We start from the raw sequence: 14,944 nt of genomic DNA on the forward strand, positions 1-14,944 counted from the left end.
TCTCCTCATGCAGCATAGCTAAATTAGCAATGAAAACCGCCATGGTAAATAGTAGATGTTCTAATATCGTGAGTACTTTGCAGGTATCGGGATAAAGTTCTCTATTTTTTCAAATCACTTTTCCCGGTTCAAACTGGTATTGTAGCAGTTAGACCCATATTTGTTCTCCGAATGCAATTTCGCTTTTGCTCATGTTGTGTCATTACTCAAATCATACAGAACCGCATATATCTCCATTTTATATGTATTCATCTTTGTCTCAAATAACGTGTGTTGATTAAAAAAACCACCCAGTAGGTAGTGAACCGTAAACGTAAGGCGTTGATTTTAAACCCACCGTAATTTTAAGCGACCAGGTTAACGTTCAAACCTGATAAAAATTCACTTTATCGACGTCTTTTCTCGGATATTCAACGCTTATTTCAGATTTATTTTAATGAACGCCCCTTATTTATGTTTTCCCACATTCAGCTACGAAATTACATATACATAGCACGTACGGGACGAGGCTTAGAAAATGAGCAATCTCCTTCAGCTGTGCGTTAGAGATTTCGCTTCTGACTTATCCTGTTGCCCTTTTTTTCCAGCTGCATCAATAAAATTGGGTCACCCTTAAGGCAGTTTTTCTGAGCGATCACCCCAAAATTTCAAGATTATCATTACATTTTAATAGTATTACCGTGACATAACACAATTAAACCGTTCCGTCTACTACCCTCAACGTAATTATAAATCCCATCTCCAGTATTAACAACCTATCATGCCTTCGAATTTCTGATCCGATACTTATTATATCCCCCCTTATCCATCATATAAATATTTAAGACCCCAACATGTCGCCTGACCTTTACTTTCTACCTGACCTCCCAGTTTCGATGTTTTTATCATCCACTGGGGCGTTAAATTTTTAAAAAAGCAACACACAACTGCCAATAGTCAGTGACCTAAATTATTATTAAATTGAATCACACTAATAATTAACATCGAAAATAGAAGATTGCCAAGTCGAGAAGTGCAAACCCTCCCCCCAACATGCTCTCGATGAAAGCCTCGTCAAGTGGGCATGTGCTCCAATTAGCAAGATATCGCAATGTGCTGAATAAGCCCTTTTGGTCGCTTTGTTGGAAAAAAAATCGTTTCCACAAATTAACTGCGTTATGCATTTTCGTTAAAAAAAGGAACTTCTGTGCATTTGCATTTTATTAACCTGGTGTGGCCTAAATTCGGCAACGCTCACTTTCTTAATACTCCAGTCGGATGAGAACCTGAACAATGATATCAGTTTTCACGTCACCAAATACATTAAACAAATTATCGCCAGAGCTGGAAATTAGTTTTTCTTTGTGCTCTTTGAAGGGAACATTCGTGGTGACGTTATGTTTCAAGAATCGGATATTAAAACACAAAACCGTTATCACGAGCGAGCCGACATTTTGTTCTTGTCGTGACGCTAATATGGCTCTTAATTTCAGTCTGAGAATTGTTTTGTTTGTTGGACACACTGTGCTTCCCTCAGGACATATAGTGTGTCCAAAATAAGGAGGGTCAGGATGGGAATCTCGTAAACGATGATAAATACATACTTATGGGCTTTCAAGGAAATGCGACACATCAAAGAGCTTTGGCCAACTTAACATAAAAGCGTCGATTGTGCTGCGATGCCCATTTGAAGGTGATAAATTCAAATCGATGGGTCAGGTTCCTATACCTAAATCGTCATATTTCGCAAATAAATGCAGTTTTGCACATTGTCTCCACACATAGGAATGTTTTGGCGGTTTTGCTGAAGGCACCCGTGGGTCGCCATGTTGGTGGAAGATAATGGAACACTCATGGACCTTCAAGGAAATGTGACGCATCAAAGATCTCTGGCCCCTTAAAAATGTTGATCACGTTGTGATGCCGATAAAAATATCTCGAAAATATATGAGAATTACGAGTTCTCTTGCAAGATTTCTTTTGACGTAAAATGGTTAAGAGTATTCGAAATACTGAATGACTGAAAAACGATTTTGCACGAGATCCCTACTCTAGACATCCTTACCCTGGACGCACTGTATAACATTTGTGAAAGAGTTGCTCTGCTACCGCAATCTAGCTTTATTTTAAATATTTAATCCCGTCCTAAAAACCAGTGAAATTAATATCGAAAAAGTCTTCTCCTTCTCTGACTAATGGCCTTTAGCAACCCACATCCTCAGACGCATAGGGGAATTAAATGTTTGATAGACTTCCTGCTTAGGATCCGTTATTTGCCCCATAATAATAACTCAGGAAACTTTCCTGACTACCATTTTTGTTGTGAAGTTTCAAGCCCTCGTTCCCGCCATTGGAAATAAATATCCATTACACATGTCTTATACGAATTTTTAAATTTCTCGTTCGTGAAAAGCACTTTGATTTAAATAACAAGTTGTAATAGAAGTGCCGCTGGTGGTAATGTGCTACTCTGAAGAGGGAAACTTTGTGCCATCAAGGATAAATTAATGGTAAAATTTTTCGATAATAACAAGCTGAATAATTTTGAGATACATAAACGCATATAATCACAGAACTTTTATACTTTTGTCCGTAGTTTTGTGACACAGGTATTTTGTACTCGATAATTAATTATGAACTTCAGAGAGCTAATAATAGTTGAATAACTGCTTGTTTCCTATACGAGTACTTTGAAACATAAAGTCGTTCATGCAAATTCCAGACCTTCCACTTTTGAAAATATTTCTGCTTTGCTAAGGATATCCTACATACCCTGCTAATGATATTCTCATCGTCGCAGGAAGGACTTCGATGTTTAACTATGGGAACAGGCGTATGCTGGCGACGGGTTGGTTATTTTGGACATCTGTTTCGATCCGTAATTTTATCCATTATCTCGATGTGAAACTGAAACGTTAATTAACGTTCATTTGTGGAATGGGAGTTACAGTTTCAAGCGAACACCACGCACGCACAAATTTAACAAAATTCTGGAAACTTGCGAGCTTTCATTGGTTTGTCTATGAAACTCTAAAAATACTTTTTAAAAAAATTGCTTTATTAAAATTACTGCATTTGGAAGAAACAACGGAAAAGTTGCTTCGTTCGTGGATGCAAAAATGAAAGGAAATCGTTTTCTAATATTAAAAAGTCGCGTATTGATCATGCCAGAAGGCAGCGATATTGCTTTGATAAAGATGCACAAACTGCAATCAATTTTCGAACTTCATAAAAATAGTTTACTTTTGAGATGAAATTATTCCCTTGATGTACACATTTAATCTCGATATACAGACATAAATTGCAAGATAGGAAACTTCTCAGTGAGCTTTCTGATCGAATATTTATATTGTATTTGCCCTGGATACTGAATCTAGGATCTACACGATTAATGTAGACCTAAGCACAATAAAACATGGCCTGAATGGGTAATTTCTAGTTCAAGACCTACAGAAAACTAAGCTTAATAAATATTTGAAATCCAAGTCAACATTCTACAGAGGCAGCAAAATGGGACATGGCCATACGAAATACTCGGCTCTAGCTATAAAAAGATCTCTAGTACAATTTTTCGTTTTCAACGATTTGTCAGTTTCCAGAGCGAGTTTTGCTTGGAATTCGGATAACTGAGACAATATGGCATTAAACTAGATGCAGGAGAGACGAGAATTCCTTCAGGGAAAAAGAACACAGGATTGTCAAGTATTTAGTTTCAGACGGGAAGTCGAGTTCTTGCCTGTCGATTATAAATTATTTACCCTAATTAACTGCTTGTAGGACACAGGGTCGACCTTAGCAAGTTGGGCGTCCTGGCGGAAAGTTTTAATCACCGTCCTCTCTCCCCTAAGAAAAACCAACACCCTGACCCCCCACCCTCCTCTCCCCCCGTCCGTTTTAAGGCTGTACTGGTAGGATAAGTACTTTTAATGTGGACCTCCTAATGGGACAAGTTGTCATAGAAACTTAAACATGGATAAATTCCTCTGCCAAAAGTATCACGTTTTCATTATCCGATTTAAAATATGACTTTATAACAAAAAGTTTAATGTTTAATATTCCGGAACATAGAAATGTATTTACGGCTTAAATAATTACTACCTGTTTCCAAATTTCAATGTTCTCTTCAGCATGACAATATAGAAAATTATGGGCATCAACTGTTACTTCCGCTTTAATATAAAATAAAATACAAATCACTCATAGCCGCTTAACAGCAATTTTTCTGCTGTTTAATAAAAATAAAATTTAATTTGTTGGAAGTGATGTATACATTTAGCATACTAAATTTGCTGTTGTTAATAAATCTTGCGTGTTTTAACGCAAACCCTCTGACGATTAAAAACGCTCTTTATGAGGCCTCTTTAAGCCGTTTTGCCTATACGTTACAAGCTCGATCAACATAGATCTGAACTTCATTTTGCGATTTGTGTAAATCCGAGACTGCGAACCCAGAAGTTGTCTTATTGCTCTCTCATTGCTAGTGGAGACAGTATATAAGCCACTTTTCTGCAAAAATAATGTATATTTTGAGGTTTCGGTTACTTTTATGTCGTATCACATAAGGAATATAAATTATCGTTTCGTACCATGCCTTGCCTTAAAAGAACGTTGAGAATTTGGATCTGTGCTTATGCCTTAAAGTTGAAGACAGGTGCCTTTTGTAATCTTATGATCGCAATATTCTCAACTTCTCCGATCACCATTATTTCAGCGTATCTTTCAGTTTTACGTTTATTTAACGGGTGGTAATTTTTAACATCTAATCCTGACCTGGCTTTAGAAACCACTGATTTTACATATCTCCACTTGTGTTTTAACAAGACGAAAACATAATCTTAGCAAAGTCCATTTGCGTCCATATAAATACATACAGCATTAGAAGTCTTCATGTTAATTATTTTTGCTAGTGCAAACGGTGTATCTCAAATATCATAAAACCCTTGCGATAACGAGTGTTGGACATTTTATGAGTTATTTAAAGAATTTAGTGAATTTTGTTTAGTTTCCTTACATTATGTTAGTGAACAAATATCGATATGGGGAGGCTTTAAAATGACTGGTTGTAAAATCTTTAAGTAGCAGTAATAGAGTTTAATAGAGCGAAATTTATTGCTCTTTATGAGGTTGGATTATCTGATCTCCACATATGGGTTAAATTAAGTATTTCAAGATCTTCTATACCGTGGCTCATCCACATGTTGGTATTATGGTAACTGAACCTGATAGGTATTAATTATTAGCCAACATACAAGCTTCTGTTTTTAGCGTTTACGCAGAAGTAGGCTTAATGAATATAAAGCAAGTAATACAACCACCGTAGTAAGAACATAAAGTAAAATTACAACATGGAAATTTGTGATGTTAATGTTTTCTATCGATTCTATTTGTGTCCCTTACTCTATTTTTGCGTAAGTGCTAAAAATTCCAAAGTTCAACTATTTCTCCCAGAAAATAAATCTATTCAATTAAACTCTAGCGATAGCGGTTGAGAGGTAATTTTTGTAAATTCTTTTCTTATTGAGGCAAGCAGTTTAATGTCGACGGGATTGTTATTAAGTAGTTGTTTCAGTTTGTTTCATTCCCTCGTTCGCAAATTCTTTTCTGCCTTATCTTTTATTCCAATTAATTGAATGACCACATACTAGACTTGCTGAGATAGGGTGACGGGGGGAAAAGGGATGTGAGAAAATTTTAATTTAAATGTTTCTCTTAGTAAATAAAGTAACGCGTTTTCGGTCTTAACCATCAATTTTTGCAATTAAAAGTTATGTGAATTGTGTGAATTAAAAGTGTGTGAATATGTGAATTGTGTGAATTAAAAGTGTGTGAATATGTGAATTGTGTGAATGTGAAAAGTTTTGGAATTGTGGCATTTATCTAAGTTCCTTTCTCATGCGCGCCATATTAAATATTTAAAATTTTCAGCAACTTTTTTTTTAGTAATGAATCATTTCTGGTTTTAGCCATTATTTATTAATTCTATTTATTAAAAAAAAGTTTCTGCGAAGTTTGCTATGAAGATAATTTAAAACACTAAGAGCCACAAAAGCGATTTATGGACTGCTTTAGACATCTTTATTGCAGACGCCCTGTCTATTCAATGTTATAGTTTGTCATAATTTTTCTCTACTTAAAATAGAATTTAGAAGAATTAATGAAAGAAGGAAGACGTATCTGTGGATTTTCATATCTACTGTAAATAGTTCTGCAATTAACTATCTAGTAGCTTAATCATATTTCATAGTTTAACCTCAGGTTTTTGGGTTGCAATAATAGATAATATCCTGCTTTTGTTTTCACTACGGTCTTACTAAAATAACTGCGTCTGACTACGTAAAACCATTATGACCTAATTCTACCAGAGAGTCATTTATTATGCAAAAGAATAAGCTCATAACATGAGGCTTAACGTTTAGCCACTTAACTAAATATACATAAGTACATGCCAGGAAAGCATAAGAACACGGGTATTTTGCTTCTCTATGAATATTATATGATGTTTCGTAATATACGAGGATAATCCCAAAAGTACCTGACTTAATATTTAAAGAAAAGAAAATTTTGGAAAATATTACATATGTCTCCTTTAAGATTGACACACTTTTCCCAGCGATATTCTATTGGCTTCTATTCCCTGTTTGAAGTAAGAAGTTTCAAATGTTTCAAAATAGGCATCAACCTCGGACTTCACTTCTTCGTTATTGCCAAATCTCTTTCCACAGAGCCATTTTCTCAAGTTCGGAAATAGAAAATAATCTGAATGTGCTAAATCTGGCGAATAGGGTAGATGAGGAAAAAGTTCGAAACCAAAATGATTGATTTTGGCCATTGCGATAACGGAAGTGTGGACTGGTGCATTGTCTCGGTGTAACAAAACTTTCTTTTTCGTCGAATGCGGTCCCGTTTTCCTAATTTCTTCACTCAAACACTGCAATAAATTTGTATAATATTCTTCGTTTATTATTTTTTCTTTAGGGCGATAGTCAATAAAGATTATCTCATGTGGATCCCAAAAAACTGACGACATCACCTATCCTATGGATGGAACAGTTTTCATCTTCTTTGGAGCCTATGTTCCTCTTTGAGTTCATTGTTTTGACTGCTCTTTCATCTCAGGTGTGAAATGATTGATCCATGTTTTATCCATGGATATGAATTGAGGTAAAAACTCGGCTTTCTTACTGTGAAACTTTGCCAAACACTACCTTGAAACATCCTCCCGGCGTTGTCTTTGTTAAATTGTAAGTAATCGGGGCTTTCATTTTGCGCACAGCTTCCTCATATCCGATTGTTCGGTCAAAATGGGATATACAGTACTTTTTGAAATATCTATCATGTCTGCTAACACACGCCATTTTAGTCAACGTCTCCTATTACCGCTTGATGGATGTTCACCACAATTTCTAGAGTGGTCACCTCATTGGGTCGACCATTGAGGAGGTTGTTTTGGCAGCTCGTACAATCGCATTTAAGTGCTGTCACCCAATATTTTACAGTTGCCAACGAAGGACCAGATTCCCTCATGGTTGAATCTAAACCCGCTTTGATGTTGAATGGACTAAAACCTTTCAAATGAAAGTATTGAATTATGTATGTTCTGAATGTGTGTGAATTATGATGATCAATTTTTTCCATCTTCGCAAAGTCGCTAAAAGCGTTCACTTAAAAACGACATTAAAACAAATTAAAGTTAACGTAACACCCTCAAACTTAAGAAACTTTAGATATAAGCTTTTTAACGTTAAGTTTTGTAATATATGCAAATTCTTAACAAAAAAAATCGCTATCTATATATCAGGTAGGGTACTTCTAGGACTATTCTCATATGAATCGTTTCGCGGTTCTGAACACAAATTGGAACTTCATCTCAAAATCATCTTTCGCTCTCAAACATTCCATCATTTTCCCCAAATGTCGTATTGTAATCTGAGAAACAAAACAATCTTTGAAAATAACGTTGAAATGGCGTGTGTTGTAGATATTATGGCCCCGGTATCATTTCGGGAGGAGTGATGGTTTCAATTCTTTTATCAAGAAATCATTTCCCAATATCTTAATTTTAATGACCTATATAAACATCCTGGGGTTTGTTTCACTTTGCTGTTACCATTTGTGTGATATTGGGTGACACATATGCATGAAAACGCAAAATATTATCAAGGAGTAACGAACGCACATAATCCTTCATCATCCCTATTTCAATTTGTTATGCCGTGAACACTCTCATGCTTTCGTATTGATTATTAATATCATTCATATTACTTCATTTAACAAATATCATATTAAATATCAAACCCGGTTATAATGAACGTAGTCTTCCGCGTATTATGAGCAATGAATTATATTAAAACGCTCATACGTAAAGCCTAGAAATTTTAAACAATTCAGGATAGATCGTCGACCTAAATATAGTCCGTGGTTAGATTTATCCAATGAAACATGGAAACGCTTTTACATGAGTGTTGGACTTCACGATTTCGGCGTAATTTCCCGGACAACGGGAAAATTGAGGTATTTATAGCACGGAAATGGGTTAGGAGTTGTAAAATAAATTGATGTTTAGGAAACAAAAGTTATGAGTGTAATGGGAATCCATAGGCTATGCTTGTTGTAAATCACTGTGATTTCAGTTAAATTTCATTAAATATACGATGATGATTGAATCGTTGGTCTCAACGATAAGTTAGATTCAACAAAGGAATGTAAAAATTTGTTGACTGTAGGTATCCTGGGAGGAGCAAAAATATTGGGATTAGGGGCTCTAGGTCTGAATGTGTTCTTGTATGGGTGCCAAAAGGAGTCAGTTTTTTTAGCAGACTGACTGTGTGTGTTTTGCTCATTCAATTCATTATCAATTACCAAATACTTGTTAAACTACAATGTTTATATTTTCTCATAAAACTTTCTGTTTAGCAATATTATCCTAACCACTTATGTGTTGATATGTAATATAAAGAGACAATAAAGGGTTATCGTATCTTGTCGCTCATCATCCTGCTAGTGGCTTCTTTGGCACTTTTCCGAACTTATCACCACTGTTTCACATTAATATTTCTACTTTATGGCGGCAAATATTTGATTGCCCTGGGAAAATAGGCAAATACTACCGATAATTTTCTTGGACATTAACTCGTCAAAGTCACATTGCGCCAAACAGTTTACCGTTCTGAAACTAAACTTAAACACTTTTGAACCTTGGTGTCCAACTTGCAGCAAATGCTTCATGATTTATTAACCGGCTCCAATGGCCTAGTTTCAAAGTCGCTATCTAGGATTATGCTATTAATAATTTACAAGAGGTATATGACAGTTTCTACTATTTTAAGAAATTGCTTTCATGCGTCGCCTAGGGACATTAAATGACCATTAAGTCGATGATAAGAGGTGGAAGCTCAATTTCAGTTATTATCGATACTGATGGCAATATTGATAATTAATTCAATACTCCAAATGCAATAACTATTTAATATAAACCATCATACTATAAATCAAAGTAATATTAATTACTAAATATCATGGTCGGATTTAATTGATGTGCCTTTCCGCATATTAAATTTTGTTATTTTACACACGATAATACGTATTTGTCAGACAAAATGCCGTTTACAGCATTTATCCTTCTGTCCCAAAAATACGCAATTCAGCTGAATAAATTGTGCCCATTTGTTAGCAAATGGGAGAGATTGTGTCAATTTAAAGATCATGGGCCGGCATTGAAATGTAAGCTCAAACAAGGGCCATAAACTACTGTAACATTTATACAACGTTATTATATTCTTAAGGGCGAAAAATGCAAAGTACTTATAAAAATGTATTTTAACAGGCAGCTCTATTATTCACGGGATTAAAGTTCTCATTGTGCTTGTTCAGGCTTTAGACGTCTATTTTGTATGAAAGTAAGTCAAATTAACTGGTAATAACTATTATAAATCAGCAGAAAAGCCACAAATCTTTAAAAATGCTTTGAGTGCTCGAGTCATAGGTTCTTACACATGACAAAGAGACGTAGGGTAGATTGATTCGACAGAGAGGGTTGAGAAAATTAATTGAGAAGACATACAGGATTAAATAAATATTCCAAGAGATGAACATCTAAGCGGTCTTTGACAACCCTTTCGTGAAAATTCATCTGGGACTCTTTTGGTTTTCTTTGGCTGCTTACCCAAGTCGGACTGAGATGAAAACTAAACGAAATGCTCGTGTAAATGTCATCACGTGGGTAGGTGTCGTGTAATAAATCAATAGAAGCCACATGTTTACATGTTTACATCTTAAAGTTTCTGCCCAGTTTGTCAGCAACATAATATGCATACGGACACTTAAACATAGATTGAGTATGGACCCTTCTTCATATGAGAGTTTTATTAATTCTCGATTAAATTTCAAGTTCAAAGGTCTAAGGAATGTAAAGTCGTAGTCCAATCCTGAGATTAAATCTGGTAAGTCCAGTATATGAGATATAGGGTGTTCTCAGATGAAGTTGCCTATACCACAAATGGGCCAAATTTTGCATTTTTCAACAAAAAGTCACTCTTCGTAGAAGTTTTTGCTTGTTCCAAAAACACTTTTCGTCCTGAGAAAAAATGATTTTCTTATACGGAGAACTCAGAATCTTTCAAAACATGGTTTTGGCTTAAGAGTAAACTAACTCTCTTTCTAATTCTTAAGCAAAATGTTACTGGGAGAAGTTGTTTAGAATAACTTTAATAGTCAAAATCCAAAATTAAAATTGTTTTTATTTTGAGATTCATAAATAACTCTTAAGCCAACTAAAGAAATGATATTGCTACTGTTAACAAGAATATACACTGCGCGACTGCCTATTACACTTGAAAGTCACCAACTTCAACACATTTTTCCAAAAGTGTTTTGAATTTTTCGTATACAGAATGAATAATATATTAATTTGTTTGGGCCACAGCTTCAGCTATTCTTTTTTTCAAAAACATCAACGTTATGTGATAGTGGTTGCTTCTACACTTGTTCCTTCAAAAATCCCTAAAGGAAGAAATCACATGCTGTGTGGTCAAGTAACTTGGACGGTCACAAGATAGGCCCAAACCTAATAATATACTTTTAAGGAAAATTCCTGTCTAGCCACTTTCGCATCTGAAGCGCTGAATGAGCGAGACTTCCATCTTGTTGAAAATATGCATTGTATCTGAATTCCAATTTTTTTTTCAAATTCGGGTCAAACAAAACTGTCCAACATCTCTAAGTATGAATTTTGATTCAGATTTTCTTGAAAAAAAATAGGGACCAATGATTCGATTGTAAGTAATAGTGCACCAAATATTTACTTTCTTGAAATTTTGACTTTGTAAAGTAACAGTAAAATTTGAATTTTTTTGTGATCAACACAATTCTGTGCAGCTACAACTCCATTTGTACTAAATGTGTACTCATTTGTGAAAATAATATTTTTGTAAAACCACGTATCTTCCTGAGTTTTTGCCCCAATTTCCAGACAAAAATCCAACCGATATGCGTGATCGCCATCTTCTACTGTATTCTAAACTTTCGGCTTGCATGCTTCAAAATTGTTATTCTTTAAAACTGTCCGAATGTGCATCTTAGTGACATTTAATTAATCCGACTTTTTCTTTAGCGATAGCTTCGAATTCTGTGCCACTGAGTCGATAACTAAAAGCGTCGCTGCATTATCTTCTTTGTGGATTTTTCTTGACCTCTTTAAGTTTTTTACATGACCTATTCGATCAAATTTTATTAGAAGTTTTGTTAAGTTCTGTCGATTGATTTATACTTCAGGATATTTTTGGTGGAATATTTTAGTAGCATGACGATAAAAAATATCACTAATGCCGTAGAACTTAATCAAATAAATTCAATGCTTTAAAGTAAACACTGCTACATTGAAATTAAAGAAGTGTAGGCGCAGCTTATTTTTTGAAATGATGGTAGTTATGTCTAAAATACCTGTCGAAACTTGCTTATTAGTTGTTCACAAGTACTTACCTCTATACGTAGTAGCAGTATCTTATTTCTTTAACTAGCTTAAGAGTTATCTATCAATTTCAAAGTAAAAACAAACGAAATTTTGGATTTTGCCTACTAAAGTAATTCTAAGCAATTTATTCAAGTAATATTTTGTTTAAAAATAAAAAATAGAATTGCTTTACTTTTAAGCCAAAACCATGTTGTGAAAGATTCTGAGCCCTTCGTATAAGAAAATCATTTTTTCTCAGGATGAAAGGTATTTTTGGAATGAGCAAAAACTTTTATGAAGAGTAACTTTTTGTCACACAACGCAAATTTGGTCCATTTTTGGTATAGGGAATCCCATCTGAAGATACCCAGTATATCAAAAATATATTTTCGTTTCAACAATAACTTAACAATAACTCAATCAGATTTTATGACATGCGTTGGAAATGTATACGTACCAACTAAGCTTAATTGGCTTCGAAAATTTCCTTTTCCGTGCCTCCTTTTGCGAGCGTAAAATGATGCTTTACGCATTAATGCATAAAAACCCATGTGATAAAATTAATTATGATGTGTGCCATATCGATGAATTTGGCAAAAAATAAGATTACCTAGAAGGGAAAATGTAGAATATGGGGGCCAAAAGGAAGTGAAGTGTCGCATTTCATATCTAGGACGCTTGGTGCACTATGAGAAAACTGAGAACGCTAGGTACTTTGGTTTTAAGAATGTTGTGGTTCCACCTTATTACAATGAGCGATTGTCGATTCGTAATAAAAAAACAAAATTCGTTTTTCAAGGGCATTTAAAAAAGCACTGGCAACACAGTTGGTTTGGAAGCGTATTATTTTTAAGCTCTAAATCGCGCAACTTTGCCCTGCTTTAACCAACCCCGTATTTCTTAAGATAATCCAGATCCCAATGGTGGGGCTCATAAAATGATTCCCCTGCATATTCCGACCGTTAAGTTATTATCCCGCGTTTGCAATTTGTACATAAACTTCCGATATTTTCAATGTTTTATGTGCTGTTATTAATTATCGATTTAAAACTGCTCTCGGAATCTGAGCCCAGAACATTAAATGTGTCTCTATTTACTCCGGAAATGAGTTTCCCATTAAAACAGTTCAAACCTAACCACCACCCACAAGAATGTGGGCATTTATTGCATGTTACGGTTTTTCGGCCTGTCCCGTATCTCATACATCGTGGAGATGATAAAACAGACTCCTAACAATGTATGTTTGTGTGAATACACACAACAGGAAAACCCATTTACCTCTTTTCAGCCTTTTTCCGGGAAGATCAATTCATCTGAAAAATACGGCGTAAAATATTACTAATACAGCTTATTAGTAATATTAGCAATTTCGGGTGTACACCTCTATTACTCCAAAGTTCGAAGTTACGTTACAACTTGACTAATTGCTTTAATGCCAAGAGGAAATAATGTAATATCTCGTTTGCCACTTGCAGCTCTGGGATAAGTGACGATTTTGTGCTCATTAAGAGCCTCATTAATTTGAAAATGAGGCTCAGCTTTGAATTATTCCTAATTCGTTCTGATTACGGAAGAGCCAACATTCCTGATTTCTATCTGTTGAAAATGAATGTGTACATTACAGTGTTCTAATGAGCTCTTATTTTAGGTGTTAATAAGTAACTGCTGGCAATAGTGAAGATTTCACTCAAAATTTCCCCTTAAAATAAAGATGTTTGTCCTCTCGAAATGAATTCCGAATAATTCCCAAGGCAGAAATTTTAACATCTGAGCAGATGTTAGCTTCGTTTTAGATCGCTAATTACCCCAGACGTAGTTCTCTGACATTAATAACGAGAAATTAATTCTATTCAGCATAAAAATTTTATATTTAATTATTCGATTTTATAAACGAAACGCCAAGTCCGTTCACATAAAGTTATGCGTGGAGCGGGTGCCTTTAAATGTTCAAAACGTAATTTTCACCCCCACAGAAGTACTCTTTTAATAATAAAATTAACACAATGGCCGCATTGCGTGACCTCTGTTTACAAACAGGTATTATTTTGTTTTAAGCTTGCTTATTTGTATATTGCATGGATAAAGCTTGATTAGTTAAACTAAAAAAAGTGCGTAGATTGAGCTAAGGTAAAGTGGAAAAAACGCCTGGGTGTCGACAAATAATTTCAAATAGAAAAAAAAACAATATTAAATCTGCTGTGGTGTGAGGTGTGAAGGAATTGCCTAAATAGATCGATTTTATATGGTTCCTAAAATACGTCTAGAAAGTCTTATGAATATGGAGGATCATAGGATGAAGTTCTTTTTCTGACGTTTTAAAAGAGTGTCTCATTTTTTGTATACAAGAGCAATATTTTATACTTAAATTATTAAAGCAATGTCAACATTTTTCATTTTTCGTTCTTTTTTTCTTTTTCCTGGACGATTTTTTTATATTTTGAAAAATAACCGTTTTTATCACAAAACATAATTTCGTAGTTAAAATGGATTTTTTCAACTTAAAACTTGTCAAATAATTTGCCATATTTAAGTCTTGGCACGATCGAGATGCAAATCCACAAAATGTCAGTCACTGAATTCCTGAATAAAAGCATTAAGTTGCTACTCATTCAAGAGAGCAAATTGAGACAACACGTTGATAAGCGCACACTAGTGGATTAATCGCCAGAGTAAATTGATAAATATGAATTGTGCAAATGCCCGTATGTTGAATTGGATGAAAATAATAAATTAATGCACACATCACTGAGAATTCATGCGTTCTGGATCATGGTATTGATGAAACTAAATATTATTTCACTGTAATCTCTATTTTTACCATGAACAGCTTGTGTCTATTCTCTTTCACCATTGACAAGATAAATATCAAAAATACTGTGCTGAGAGATAAAATACGCCACCTAAACTCGCAAAAGCCTAAAATTCCAAAGTTTGTTATTTTATTCCGACATGTTTGAATTGTAAATGTATTTCCTGATTTTCGCCATTATTTATAGCAAACTCAAGCTCGTATTTGCA

General features: G+C 34.6%; 1 protein-coding gene across 1 annotated transcript in view; it reads left to right on the forward strand.

Moving 5' to 3' along the window:
- Nucleotides 1–14,944, forward strand: part of LOC136409968 (octopamine receptor beta-1R-like) — a 63,914-nt gene that overhangs the window by 361 nt on the left and 48,609 nt on the right. The gene's annotated exons all lie outside the window — the stretch shown is intronic.

This window comes from Euwallacea similis, chromosome 7 (assembly GCF_039881205.1).
Source record: "Euwallacea similis isolate ESF13 chromosome 7, ESF131.1, whole genome shotgun sequence".
In the NCBI taxonomy this organism is placed as follows: Eukaryota; Metazoa; Arthropoda; class Insecta; order Coleoptera; family Curculionidae; genus Euwallacea; species Euwallacea similis.